Source organism: Emydura macquarii, unplaced genomic scaffold, assembly GCF_026122565.2.
Source record: "Emydura macquarii macquarii isolate MOO-44397 ecotype Brisbane River unplaced genomic scaffold, CSIRO-AGI_Emac_v2 contig_1790, whole genome shotgun sequence".
Taxonomy (NCBI): domain Eukaryota; kingdom Metazoa; phylum Chordata; order Testudines; family Chelidae; genus Emydura; species Emydura macquarii.
The window spans coordinates 4774580-4789210 of NW_027131927.1; the positions used below are offsets into that span (position 1 = coordinate 4774580).

At 55.2% G+C, this 14631-nt stretch overlaps 1 protein-coding gene across 1 annotated transcript in view; it reads left to right on the forward strand.

Annotated features, from left to right (window-relative positions):
* Positions 1–11613: 11613 nt before the first annotated feature.
* Positions 11614–14631, forward strand: part of PLEKHG2 (pleckstrin homology and RhoGEF domain containing G2) — a 42003-nt gene continuing 38985 nt past the window's right edge. The window contains exon 1 of the mRNA XM_067556761.1: positions 11614–11687. The gene's annotated coding sequence lies outside the window, so the exon portion shown is untranslated. The remainder of the gene's footprint in view (positions 11688–14631) is intronic.

The window sequence follows — 14631 nt, forward strand, 5'->3', positions numbered from 1 at the left end:
TGTGTGTACGCACATGCATGTATTCTTAAAGTGAAATTCACCTCGTGGCCCCAGTCACAGCTTGAGGGCTTCAGGGGTGCATAGGGCAGTTTCAGCCCTCGGGTGCTAAATCTTGGGCTGTGGATCCCTTGGGGAACTTTCCTTGTTTGATCGGTGTGGTAGGGTCAGAGAGGACTTTCTTGCACCCGGCGTAGCTGCAGCTCAGTATTGCTGAGCGATGCCTGTACAAACAGCTGCCTTTTGTTCCAACCTAGAAGCAGCTGCATCTCGGTGCTGGGTGAGCACACCCAGCTGCCATAGCCCACCCCGGAAGCGTCTGCATTTCAGTGCCGGACAAGCGATCTCTGGATAAACAGCTGCTACACCCTCCCTGCCCTAGAGATGGCTGCATCTCAGTGACAGGTATGTGACCCCTGTATAAACAACTGCTGTGCCCTGCCCCAGAGGTGGCTGCATCTCAGTGACAAGTAAGGTACTGCTGTGTAAACAGCTGCTGCGCCTTGCCCCAGAAGTATTTGCATCTCAGTGACAAGTGAGGAATCCCTGCATAAAATGTGGTGTGTTCCACCCCAGCGGCAGCTGCATTTTAGCGAAGGGCGAGGCCGTATAAATAGCTGCCGCACTCCACCCCAGTGATAGCAGTGCTGTGGTGCCAGGGCAAAAGCAAACCCTGTACCCCCATCTGAGAGGGGTTAGCACGGCTCTTAGCACTCGAATCTCCTTGCCTGGAAGGCTCAGTAGACATGCAAAGGCACTATTACAGCCCATTGACTAACCATGCCTGCTGGGTTATAAATAGCTTTGCTGTATTGGTTTTGCACTGAGCTGTTGTAGTCAGCTCCGCAAACATTTGATTCATGGTCCTGGCGGGGGGGGGGGGGGGGTTGGGGGGGAATTGTCGTTCTGAAGGCGGGGGGGAAAGGCTAGGAAAACTGCGAGTGCTTTGTTAACTGCGGATCCGCCAGAGCCACGTCGGGGAACCAAGGTTCCATTACCGCACCCCTGGCACGCCTCCTCCCCACGCCTGGATAGGCACCGGTGTGGAAGCGAGCACTCGCAGTCAGCGCGCCGGAGAGCAAGGTCGGGAGAGCAGCTGCAGACTAGAAAGCCAGAAGGGTCCATCTAGGCTCCCCACCCCCGGCACAGCACAGGCCGAAGGGCCTCCCGGAATGAATTCCTGTTTGAAGCAGAGCAGATCTTTCAGGAAAAAGTCTGGTCTTGCTTTAAAAATGGCCGGTGACAGAGCGTGCACCAAGCCCCTTGGTAAATTGTTCCAGTGTTTAATTACTGTTCAATATTCGCACCTTCTTTCCAGCCTGACCGTGTCCGGTTTCAACTCCCGGCCGTTGGAACTGGCTAGACCTTTCTCTGCTAAGCTGAAAAGCCCATGATCAAATTTCTGTCCCCCACGATTTCCTCCCCAGCAAGGGAAATTTAGGTGAGAGATTCGAACAAAGCTTTCTAATGCTAAGGGAAGTTAAGATCTGGAACAGGCTTCCAAGGGAGTTTGTGGAATCCCCCTCCTGGGAGGTTGGACAGACACCCGTCAGGGCTGATCTAGGACTCGAGGGACATGTAATCCTGCCTCAGCATGGGCGGCAGGACTAGATGACTGTCAGGGTCCCTTGCCGCCCAGCATTTCTGTGATTCTGCTCTCCCCTCCCTGTTCTCCTGGGGTGCAATGGAAGGTGTACAGCTGTTTGCCTCACCTTGTCCTGCAGGGCCTGGCTCAGTGGCAGCCGGATTCCCATCCCCCGTGGGACGTCCCAGTTAATAGCCATCCCTCGCTGGTATTGTCCACCGATCTCAAAGCCCTTCACAACAGAGCGTTATCCCCATTTTACAGATGGGGAAACTGAGGCATGACAGGGCCACTTGCCCAAGAGACAGAACCGGGAATAGAATCAGCCCAGCCCAGTGTGCTATCCACTAGGCCATGCTGCCTCTCCTAACAGCCCTTGTGCCCACTGAGTGACCGGCCTTATAACCCCAGTAGAGACATGCCCAGCCTCAGCAGATGCTGGACTCCAGGATGTTATGTCCTGGGGAGATTTCCAGACATCCTCTGAGCCCAGGGTGTGGCTCCCTGGCAGCTCCCTGGGCCTGGAGGCGGCGGGCGCATGAGCCAGAGAGCAGACAGTTATGAAGCAAGGAGCTTGTGGTCTCCTAGGACCCCCCCGCACAGGGACGCCCAGCACAGCCAGAGTTGGAAATAATCACTTTCAGGCTCCTAAGTGAGGCGAAGATCTTCAAAGGGGGCTGCTGCTCTGGGGTGCCTCCGTTTCAGGACGCCTGATTCTCACAGCTGATAAGTTCCCACTGGTTTCAGTCTGAACCACACACCCAGATTTGGGAGTAGAACCAAGGAGTCCTGACTCCCCCCGCCCCCCCTGCTCTAACCACTAGATCCTACTCCCCTTAGAGAGGCAGGAACAGAACCCAGAATTCCTGTGTCCTAGCCCTCCTTCAGGCCTAATCTACTACACCTCCCTCCCATCCCAGAGCTGGGCTGAGAACCCAGGCATCCTGGCTGCTGCTTGGTTTCCGCCAGGGAGGCTGGCACAATGGGAGCTCACAGCCGCCGAGCGTAGCTCCCTGGACCTGCCGGAGGAAGAATCAGGTCTTTGTGCGGCAGATGGCAGGCACCGCCAGGCACGATGTGCCGGGCGGAGGTGGCCGGGGCGTTGGCAGTAGCTGGCGGGAAGAGGGCTGAGGCGGATGTTCAGACTGGGAGACTCGCCGCCTCTTGTTTTGGGAATAAGGGGCACTCGCTGGAGTTGCCGGGGCCATTCCTGGCTCGCCACAGTGACAGCGTCAGCAAGGGAGTGCTCACAGGTACCCCATTGCCAGCAGGGGCGCTGTGGGGCACAGAGCAGGAGCACTGGCTGGGGGGGGAACTCCTGGTTACTCCAGTTCCAGCCACTCCCAGCAGGGGGCGCTGTGGGGAGGGGGCAGGAGCACTGGCTGGGGGGAAGCTCCCAGCTACTCCAGTTCCAGCCTCTCCCAGCAGGGGGCGCTGTGGGGAGGGGGGCAGGAGCACTGGCTGTGGGGAAGGGGGGGCTCGAGGCTCCTCCAGTTCCAGCCTCTCCCAGAAGGGGTCGTTGTGGGGGGGGGGCAGGAGCGTTGGCTGTGCGGGGCTCTTGGCTACTTCAGGCCCGGCCTCTCCCAGCAGGGAGCCTGTGGGGTGTGGGGCAGGGGCGCTGGCTGAGGGGCAGGGCGTCCAGCTGAAGCTCTGGCACTGCAGCCCTGGGGTCCAGCCTGGGATGGGGGCTGGGGAGAGCGCGCGGGGCCTGAGCAGTTGTTAGCTCAGCCGTCAGTGCCCAGCCTGGACGCGGAGCGTGGGAAAGGCCGCGGGGCTCACACGGGCTGCGCTGGCGGCCGGGTACCAACCAATGCCTCCACACCACAACGGGGCGGCTGGCATGAGCCCCCCCAGCCCCAGCACATAGCCCCCCCAGCACTCACACTCCTCCGCCAGGCCCAGCACATGGACCCCCAACTCTGACATTCCCGCCCCTTATGCCCCCCAACACTCACAACCCTCCCCCTTCTGCAGCACCCCCCTCACCTCAGCCCCCACCTTTGAGCCTGTCCTCCTGTTCCCCCTCCCACCCCACATCCTATGGCCCCCTTCACACTGTCTCCTCCGGGCTCACCCCACGCTAAAACTCCCACCCCCTCCAGCTCTCCACTCCCAACGGGACAAGAACCCTGGCCTGGCCCGTCAGAATCGATGGGAGTTTAGCCGGAGAGAAAGATCCCAGGACTGGGGAGCCAGGAAGGGCCCGATCGTGTGAGGAACCAGATGTCTGTGCCTCTCCGTTAAAGTTGGGGCGCAGACCTGTGGGCGGGGGTGCGGAGAGGACCTGATCTCTGCTGTCATTTAAGAGTCAAGACCTCAGCATCAGGCTTTAGGTTTGAGCGGACGGTGGGGCCCCTTTAAAAACTCCTTTGGGCCTGTTCAGATCCGAGTCGGAAAATAAATCACCAGATATGTCGTCTGCTCTGAAAAAAAGTTACTGGGAAGGATGCCAGTCTCAGCTGTGCAAACGGGCCAGATTTCCCCGCTGGGGGAAACCGGTGTCGCTCCACTGGAGTCAATGGGGCCAGATCCCTGCTGGGGGAAACTGGTGTCGCTCGATTGGAGTCAATGGGGCCAGATCCCCCGCTGATGTAACAGGCATCACTCCGGAGCCGACTAACACTGATAATCGGGCTGCGTGCTTGTGCTGTGTGCTACTGGGAGCCTCGGGGGTCAGCTGAGCGTCCGGCCATTGGCTGGGCTGCACAAAGGGCCGTTGCCGGAGGGAGAGCTCCTGGGGCCAGGGTGTTTATGGCACTTTGTCCGACTTGCCCTGTGACTCGGCTCTGCCAGGAAGTCTGGGGTTTTATGGGATGCAGGAAATGAGATGCTGGCAAAGGCAAGTCGTCTCCTTTGGCGTTAAGGCCGGGGCCAGATTCCCAAGGCATGGCCTACTAATTTGCAGGTTGGGAAATTAACAGCTGGCCATTGCTATGGTGCCACTTGGCAAGGGATCCCCATGTGGTGCAGGGAGACAGCAATAGTGCAGTGTGAATTTCCTTAAAAGGGCCTGGTTTTCCAGTGGGGCAACTTCCCCTTTAAGATGTCTCGGCCTGGATCCCCACCAAATCACCAGTAACTTTTGAGACTCTTACCCTGCCTTCCTAGATCACAAAGTACTTTACAGTGCTGGGGCATTGTTGTGATCCCCATTTTGCAGATAGGGGAAACTGAGGCACAGAGCGGGGGGGCTTACCTGAGGTTGGAGACAGAATCCAGGTTTCTGGGCAGTCTCTACCCACCATGCTACCTGTGTGTGGCTCAGTATCCGAAGGCAATTTACAAACGGGAATCAAGATGTTGTCATCTCTAGATCTCAAAGCGCTTCACAAAGAAGAGAAGTAACAACACCCCCATTTCGCAGATGGGGAAACTGAGGCACAGAGTTGGGTGAGGGGACCAACTTGCCCAAGGTCGGTAGCAAAGCCAGGAACAGAGTCCAGCTTTCTGGAGGTCTGGGCTGCTGTTTTGGCCACTCTGCCATGCTGCCTCGGACGTAAATAAACCTCTCAGAAGAGAGGCCAAGGGTGGAACAAGCCAAGAGCCTCAGAGCAGAACTACACTGGCAAAGTGGGATGCCACATCACCCTGTATAATTCCAGCAGGGGGCCTCTATAGAGAGGTGTGAGCTAGTCAGTATGGTGCCATTATGGACCACTGAATCTGAGGGGTGGGCAGGAAACCTTAAGGCCCCTTGATTCTCTGCCCCAGGACAGACTAGAGCAGGGCGAGGGCTGCTCTGACTTGCAGTGACTGGGGTATGCACTAGCTGGTGACAGCCGGATCACGGAGTGCTCTGACCATCTCCCACGCCTGCCCGTCATGCTCCCTACATAGAGGGCTGCAGGAAGGGAGGTACAGGAGCCAGCTGCATAGGCTTCAGACCTAGGGGGCAGGCACTGCTGGTAGCCCGCTCAGGGCTCTTAGGGGAGGGTTCAAAAGGAGCTGTCCCAGGGTCTGGATGACGGTAACTCAGAGCAATCGCCTGTCATTCAAGTGCCAAGGTCAACAATATGCTATTCAGACCTAGGTAGCCAACGTCAACAGTGTGCTATTACAGACCAGTGTCGGCATTCTATGGTGAGGGCACACTGTAGAGTAACCAAGGTCAATATTGTACCCTTATGGACCAGTGTAACCAAGGGCCATGTTGTGCCATTACAAACTAGTGTAACTGAGATCAATATTGTGCCATTACGGACCAGTATAGCCAAGGTCAATATTGTGCCAGTATGGACCAGTATAACCAAGGTCAATATTGTGCCATTACAGACCAGTATGACCAAGGTCAATAGGAACAGTATAACCAAGGTCAATATGGTGCCATTACAAACAAGTATAACCAAGGTCACTGTTGTGCCATTGTTGCCCTTCCTTTAGTGCCCTTCCAAGCCAGTAGTGGTGGTCTCCCCTCATAAATGGGACTCTGGGCAGTTTGAGAATTATTCCCTCTCCCCCGTCTCTCTCAGGCAGGAGCTTTCCAGCCACACCTTTGCCGGGAAGCTCCGGTTCTGCAGAGTGGGGGCTCACAGGCATGCATGCAAACATATGCGCATGAGCACACACACACGTCCCTCCAAACACCAGCGTGCACATATGTGCATGCAAATATGCAAACAACACACATACACACACGTGCATTCAAACACGCAAACTCACACAAGCGCATGTGCACACGCACATACATGCAAGCACATGTGTGGATGAAAACACGCGCACAGATGCGCGCACAGATGCCCATTCAAACATATAAACCCAAACACGTAAATGCAAACAGATGCATATGCACATGAAGACAGGCACACGCACATGTGCGTACAAACACATGCATTCACAGGGCTCCCACGGCTCCATCAGGCCTTGGAGTCGTTTGGGATCCTTCTAAACAGAAGCAATTTTTAACAAAAGAAGTGAATAAAACCCCACCAAACTCCAGTTCCATGAGAGCCCCAAGGGCACGGTCCCAGGGCAAATCGGATTTGGTTTGGGGCTGGGGACTTCTCCTCTGCATATTGATTATGATGGTGGGAAGACAGACAAAGGAGCCTGGACTCCTGGGTTCCATTCCCAGCAGTGGGAGGGGAGCAGGGTCTAGGAATTGGAGTGGAAGAGGCTTTGTCACCAGGGCGTAGATCCAGCGGGGATGGTTCAATTCCACACTGCAACGCTTCTACCCTCTTCTGTGTGACAACATGAGATGCTCTGACACACCTCCCCACCGCCGGGAGATCCTGAACCCAGCTTTGGGGGTGGGGAGAGCTGGAGGGGAATTGCCTCATTTAGGCAATGCTGTTGCATGCATCACACACTCCGCAGGGCTGACTTTCTGGGACAAGGGTGGGCCAGGATTTTGCAACATTTTGTTGATTTACGACTCCTGGCCCTGATGCTTCTGCACATTTCCCTGGCTACAGATTTAAAACCAACCCCCGGGGGTGCAAGCAACATGCGGAGGGAGCCAGCTATCAGCCCCATGCACAGCTGCGTGGCCGAGGAATGGCGTGGTGGGCTGAGACTCTGAAGCTGTGGGTTCTATTACTGGTTCAGCTGGGTGACCTTGGACAAATTTCTGCTCTGTGCCTCAGTTTCCTCTTCTGTAAAACAGTGATAATGATACTGACCTTCTTGGTGAAGTGCCCTGAGACCTACCAGGAGTACAAACCTCAGGGTGGTTCTTCTTTCACACCAGTTACTAGAAGCATGATTCAAAAGCAGCAACCATCTACGTGGGGTGATGATCTGTGGTCCATGAGCTAGATGGAGAAGGTCGGTCTTGTGATTAGAGGAGGCCTGAGCATCAGGGCTCTTGGGTTCTATTCCCAGCTCCAGGAGGGAAGTGGGGTCTAGAGGTTTAAGTGGGGGGACTGGAAGTCAGGACTTCTGGTTTCTGTCCCCTGCTCTGAGAAGTAGCTAAAGAAGAAGAACTGGAAACCACAACTCATGGGTTCTATTCCCAGCTCTGCTGTGTGAACTTGGGGACAGCTTCTTTTCATTTCTCTCTGATCCTCAGTTTCCCCATCTGTGAAATGAGGTTAACAACACTGTTGCCCCTTTTGACCCAAGCAGCTAGTCAAAGTTGGGGACCCTGTGGGCGTTCCTGCTGGGAGCAGAAATTGGTGACAGTCGGCTATTCCTTGGATGCAGTTCTGTCCATTTTCAAAGAACGTGTGAAGTCCTGAGTCTCTGAACGCGGAAGGAATCCAATAGCGGGAAACAGCTTCTTTCGCTCACAGCCCCAGGCACACTGTCTTCAGCCTGCTTCCCTGACCCAAAAGCTTTGCCCCAGGTTCCTTCCAGAGGCAGACGCTTTGCTTCTCGGCAGCTCCTCCCAGCTGTCTCTCCGGGTACACTGCATCTGGGAGCCTCCTGCCCAGGGAGATAGACTTGCGCTGGGTCTACTCCAGCTAGCGTGCTAGGAATAGCAGTGTGGGCTTTGCCGCACAGGCAGTGGCTCAGGCTAGTCACCTGGGCTTGGACTAGGGGGTTGGGCAGACTTGGATCACTGGGACAAGGGGTGTCTGTTTGTACAGTGCCTGGCACAATGGGGGCCTGGGCCATGACTGGGGCACCTAGGTGCTACCATAATATACCTAATAGCCATAAAGATGTACAGCGCCTGGCACAATGGGGCCCTGGTCACACATGGGGTTCCTAGATCCTATCGTAATAAAAATAAACAATAATAATCTGTAAAGTGCTTTGAAATCTTCAGGTGAAAGAGCTAAAGTATGGTTCATTCATACTTCTCCGGAGGGGTGGGAAGGGTTCAGTACACTTGCCTCCCCACATCTCCATGCCTGATGATCATCAGTCGATAATTGCTGGAAGCAAGCGTCACTAGCAACCCACCCTTGGGCTGCTGGAGGCAAGTGAGAACTTGTCTACATGTGGAAAAGGATGGGCATAGCCACACTGGAATAATTATCCTGCTCTGGCGAGGCCTGGGGGAAGAGTCTCCTGTTCATGCACTCTACTCCAGAATGCTCACTCCACTTTGGCAGTGAAGCCGGGGCGAGCTAGGCTATAGCGCAATAGACATGCCCCACTTACTAGGCCAGCCAATTCGTCCCCCTCCCGTGGAGAACAAGCCCTCGGATTTCAAGCTGAGGTAGTTTGAGTGATTCAGCAGCCTTGAATGGGTCCTTTCTCCCATAGCATCGCTGACTTGGCAGCCAGGCTGGGTGGGAAGGAGCCAGGGGGCTCTGTCCCAGAGATATCAGATAACTCTGCAGTCAGCAGTTCAACAATCGTAAAGGCTTTCTACTGGGTGGGAGAGGGTGAGTTGGGGGTTCTGTTCCCCGGTCTGCCACAGCCCTCCCCCCCCAATGGTACTTGGGCCTTGATTTTTTCCCTTCAAAACAACTCAGTCTGTCAGATGCTCGGCAATTTTGGTTGTGGGTGTTAAGCCCTGGGAAATCTGGCTCTTGCCTCAGTTTCCCCAGTTGGAAAACAGGCTGAGCAATCCTCCCTCCTTGTCTCTGAACACTCTCCCGATTTGGGTGGAGGTCTTTAGGTATTCCCGCAGTGCTCAGTGTAACTGAGCAGGTGGTGTGTTCTCCATCCAGAATTGCACCCGCCGTTTTGTGTTGGGAGAGCTGGGTGGGTGTTCCCAACCTGGTTGTTCTGTCGTCTCTGCTGTAGTGCTTTTCACACCTCCCTTTTTTCACTTCACTCTCTTCCTTTTCTTTCCTTTTCTTTTTGACACTACCCGGCTTGGGTTGCATGGTTGCTTTTGCAGCCCACAGCCACCATTCAGTGAGGGGTGAAGCTTTGCTAACCTTTGAATTTTTAACCTGTTTAGTGGCATGACTGCAAATTCCAGCGGAGGAAGTGTGGGCTACCGCATAGAGTACTGGAGTAGGACTTGGGTTCTGTTTCCAGCTCTGCCCCTGGCCTGCTGGGTGATCTTGGGTAAGTCATGTCCCTGCTCCGTGCCTCAGTTTCCCTTTCTGTCCTTTGTATATTTGTATACTTTGTGTCTGTGCAGCACCTGGCACAATGGGGCCCTGATCTGAGTTAGTGCCTCCAGATGCTACTGTGATAATTAGAGCTAGTTGAAATTTTTGGACTGAATTTTTGTCCAGTCCAACTCAAAATGTTTTGTGAAAACTCTTTGATGTAGACAAAACTTTTGAACTTTCATCACACAACCCCGCCCCCCAAACTTCGTTTCATTTCAAATCCATATTTTCATTGCAATGTATGTTTTGAAAATCAGAAGGAAATGAACATTTCAGTCTGACAGTCAATGAAAGCGTCGATTCGGAGTGAACCAAAAAGCCTCATTTGGGATTTTGTCGTTGACAAAAATTGAAATTTTTGGCCAAAAGCATCAGCCAAAATTGTTTGTTTGAATTTTTTTGCTGAAATAAAATTGGATCTTTCAACTCACTCTAGGGACAATATTAAGCATGTGAGGATCTCTTTAGTTGTGTTTGAGCCAATGTGAATTAATGATTGTAGAGGCTAGTGCAGAGTCAATACAAATGTTTGCTAGTTGCAATTAACCCAAGGGTCCAAAGAGAAAATTGTGCATCCTATCAGAGAACTAGGCTGGGCAGAATTGGATTTTTTAAATAATTTCAGTGGATAATATTGATGTTAATTTTTAAGCCTTTTTTTTCCCCTTCAATTTTTATTGATTTAAATGTTCACAGTTATGGGAACTTATGGGAGGGAATCAGACAGTGGTGGGTCCGCCTATTATTTAATGACAGGAGACGTTGAGAGTGAAAAACTTAAAGCCTCCTAACCGTTAAAACACAAATTGTCGACATCCCATGTTAAAATGTACAAAGTGAACGCCCTCAAATCAAACTCATTAAGTTCCTAATCAGCACTTTTCTTACCTTGCTTCTCTGTACATTTCAATGATCATCTGATGGAAATATTTTTTCATGGGTTTGCCTGGGCAAGGTGAAATTGATGGTTTCTGACCAAACTCTAACCCTTCCAAGTCTACAAACTGTGTGTGTGTGTGATCTGCTGCGGGGGTTGTAGCCATGGTGTGTGTGTGTGTGTAAGGTCTCTCCCACTTAGAATCCTGTAAGGAAGGGGTTAAAAACCCAGCAGTGCATCTGCCTGTGAACAGGAAATTGTCCAGCAGAAGTGAGTGTGAGAGAATTTTTGCTTGTTCATCCCCCCCCCTGAGTCCCAACCCAGCCTCCAACATTTCAACTCGGCATCCATTAGCCCCTCCATCCCCTCCCAGCTGGGCTCTGGTGCTGGCTGGCCTCTGCAGATATATTTTTCTCTCTCCAAGATCTGCAGCTCTTTCCATTCTCTCCCCCCTTCTCTCTATCAACTGGATCCAAAGAAAGGAGTTGAAAGCTTGGACCTGAGGGACTTTTGTGTATGGCTTGGAAAGAAGGAAAAGCGACTCAGGCAGTTTGTGCTGGAGGGGGAAGCTGTTAAATCCTGCACACACACACACAGAGATCTGTAGTTACACAAACAGAGCAGAGAGATCTGAAGTTACTCACAGATCTGTAATCACACACAGCACAGAGCTGTGGTTACACACACACAGATTTATAGTTACACACAAAGCCTAGCTCTTTAGCTGCACACACACACACAGGGATTTGTTAGCTGCACACACACAGCTCTGTTAGCTACACACGCACACACAGTTACACAGATTTGTTAGCTGCACACACCCGCACCTCTGTTTGTTGCTTACACACACACAGCTCGGTTAGCTGCACGCTCACACACCCAGAGTTGTTAGCTGCTGCTCACACACACAGGGACAGATTTGTTAGCCGTGCACACCCACACCCAGAGTTGTTAGCTGCTCACACCCCCACACTCCGATTTCTTAGCTGTGCACACACACAGCGAGCGCTGCACACCGATCACGGAGCCGACTCGAGTTGTGCGCGCGCAGCACACACACACACACACACACACACACACCCGGCCGGGGCCGTCCCTCGCTCGCACACCCTGGCGGCCCCTCCGCATGGCTGCCGCTGCTCCCCTGGCCCCCAGCGGAGCTGAGGGGTTGGGCCGCCGGCCGAGCGCCCGCTGCCGCCGCCGCGCTCTGTGCCCGGATCCCAGCCCGCCCGGGCCCCGGGAGCGCCGCCGCCGCCTAGCTGGGGAGGTGAGTCCGGTTGGTGGGGGGCACTGGGGAGCCGGGGCAGCCACGGCCCAGCTGGAAAGCGTGTGACACACACACACACACACACACAGAGTGTGTCACACACACACACACACACGCACGGGCCGGGAAAAGTTTCTCGGCTGCGGGGTGCAGGAGCCGGGCGGTCTTTGTGTGTCGGGGCTGCGGGGACTGGGCGCCCGAGCCGGCTCCGGGGAGGGGGGGGGGTCCCCTGGCTGGGGAGGGGGGGTCTGCTCTGGGAGATCGGGGAGGGATCCGTGCTGGGGAGGGGGATTTGCTCTAGGGAATCTAAGGGGATCCCTGGCTCGGGGGGCGGGGTCATATTGGGGGAGGGAGATCTCTTCTGAGAGATCTAGGGGGGATCTCTTTCGGCTGGGGGGGCTGTGTACTGGGATGGGAGAGCTGCTGTAGGAGATCGGGGGCGGGGGCGGTCCGTCCTGGGGCGGGATGGTTCTGAATGCGGGGGATGGGCAGTCCTAGGAGGGGCTGTGTGTGTGGTGCAGGTAATGGGGCCTGCCGGGGGAGGGGGTCCGAATCCAGCAGGGTGGGGGTCGTGTAGGGGTGGTCTCAGTGCGGGGGGGGGGGGGGTGAGGGGAGATCTTTGTGGCAGGGCAGTGAGTGCTAGGGGAGCAGGGATTCTGCATAGGGTGGAGGTTATGAGACAATGGGAATGCAGCGCGGGGGAGGAGGGGGCTCAGCGTGGGGGGGCAGAGAGGGGTGATGCCCCTAGGGCCTTTCCTGATGGGCTAGAGGCATTTGGAGGATGCTCCCCCTGTTCTGGCCTGACGTCCCTAACCATGCTCCCCACCCCTGGATCGGCTGGGCCTGCTCCAGCAGAGAGGCCGAACGTCCGCCCCACGCGTGTGGGTCGGAAATGAAGCTGGGACGGCCCAGCAGCTTTGGTTCCCAAAGGACCCTAAATAGCTTAGCTACCCAGGCTGGGGCCAGCCCTGCCCTCTCTCTCCCACCTTCCTTCACCCCCACTTCAAACCCCCCAGGTGACAGACCCACAGCCCACCCAGAACTTCACAGCCTGCCGGGGACAGAGCCTGGGCCTAGGCCACTTGAGCTCAAGGAGAATCTCCAGCAGCTGCTGGCTGCAGAGGGGCTCTGACACTCAGCAGAGCAGTTCCAGTTCCATCCAGCAGAGGGCAGCACTGCGCATTCCCCGTCCCCCCCCAGCTCCTTCTTTAGGGTGGAACCTAGAGATGAAATGTCCCCTTCCTGTACAGGGTCGTTCTCTGTGCTCTGCCCAGCCCTTCATCCAGGCCATATGGCCCTACAGCGCCCAGCCCTGGGGTATCTTGGAGTCATGGTCTATACAGCCCCACTGAAGGCCCCTCATGCCCAGCCTTTGGGGTTTCTGCGTGTGGTTGATTCCTTGGAGCCCGTTTTAGCTTGTGGGGGTTCCCTACTGCCCAGAAAAGTGTCTGCAAGGGTTTGCTGCAGCTTGAGCTGGGGGGCTCAGGCACCGGGGGGAGGGAGGGGTTAAATGGGTCAAGCGAGCCAGGCTTTCAGGAAAGGTAGGTGGGTCTGGTGGCTGGGGAGGGGGGATATGATGGCTGGGCTTGGGCAGGATCTCTGACTTGGACGGGCCTGAATAATGAATGCGGGGGTGGAAGGAGGATCTCAAGACTGGGGAGATGCGAGCTATGATCTCCCACTGCACAGGAGTCTCCCCAGCTGGGATGGAGTTGGTGCTAGGATCCGCTCCCACCCCCCAGCTTAGGGGGCGATTGGGGGCAGGGCTGGATTGCCCTGCACTGTGGCTATTTGCTAGTGCCCAGGGCCCACAGTGGGGTGAATCGTGAGTTAGAGCAGCCCCAAGGCTGCTCTAGCTGCCATTGGGGACCAGACAATGAGATGCCAAGGGGACTTAAAGCCACCCCCCCATCCCTGCTTCCACCGCAGGGGCAGGGGAACTGAGAACCTGGGCCTTCCCTTGGCTTTGGTCTCGTCACACAGAAATCAACACTCTGTAGACAGGATTTGCTTCACCTGCCACTGTAATGCAGCCCCCACTGGGATGCAACCTTTTTTTATAAATTTGCCCCAGCTCCTTTAACCTCTGACTGTGAGGCAGGGTTTCCAGATGTGGAACCTTTCTGCAGCTCTTCGGGTTTCCAGATGTGGAACCTTTCTGCAGCTCTTTTTTTGCACCCGTCCCAGTTTTGTAACATCCTTTTTAAAGCATGGATTCCAGAATGGGCTGCACTATTCCCGTCTCGGTCTCGCCAGTGCGCCACATGGATGTGAAATCTGCCCCTCCTCTTCTATATTCCCCTTCTGGCTTTAAAATCTATGACTTGAACCCTGTGCTGTGCCAGGCTCATGGTGCCATTCCCAGGAGGGGTGATAGAAAATCAGTGGCAATGGTTGAGCAGGCTGTTAAGGGTGGGGCTTGGCAGTGCCAAGAGCTACCGTTCTTGGGAGGAAGCTACTTTCCGACGGGGTCCGGGAGCGGGACCGGAAAAATCTGTCTCACCGGGTGTCCCTCCATCTGTCTCATTCCCTTGCATTTAAATAATTAAAGCAAGCAGATGGGGAGACTTAACCCCAGAAGATCTCTGTGAGTAAGTGTTGGTGCCCAGGTGCGTGTTGGGGCCCCCTCCCAAGCATGGGGATGTTGGGAGACTGTTGGTGGGCTACTGGGTACAAGGTCGGGGGCCCTGGGTGTGAGGTGCTGGGTTGGATGGAGCCATGTGCTGGGTTAGGCTGGGAGGACCCGGGCATGGGGACAGGTCAGGCAGTTTTGGATGCAGGGCACTGGGCTGGTTCGTGCTGTCCTGGGTCATGTGACCCCTGGCATGAGGGGTTGGGTGGGTTGGGGTGGCCCCTGGGTGCCGGGCGCTGGGGTGGATCAGGTGACCCCAGCATGGGGTGCTGGTCTGGGTCAGGTGCCCATGGCTGGCACAGCGTGCTTGTG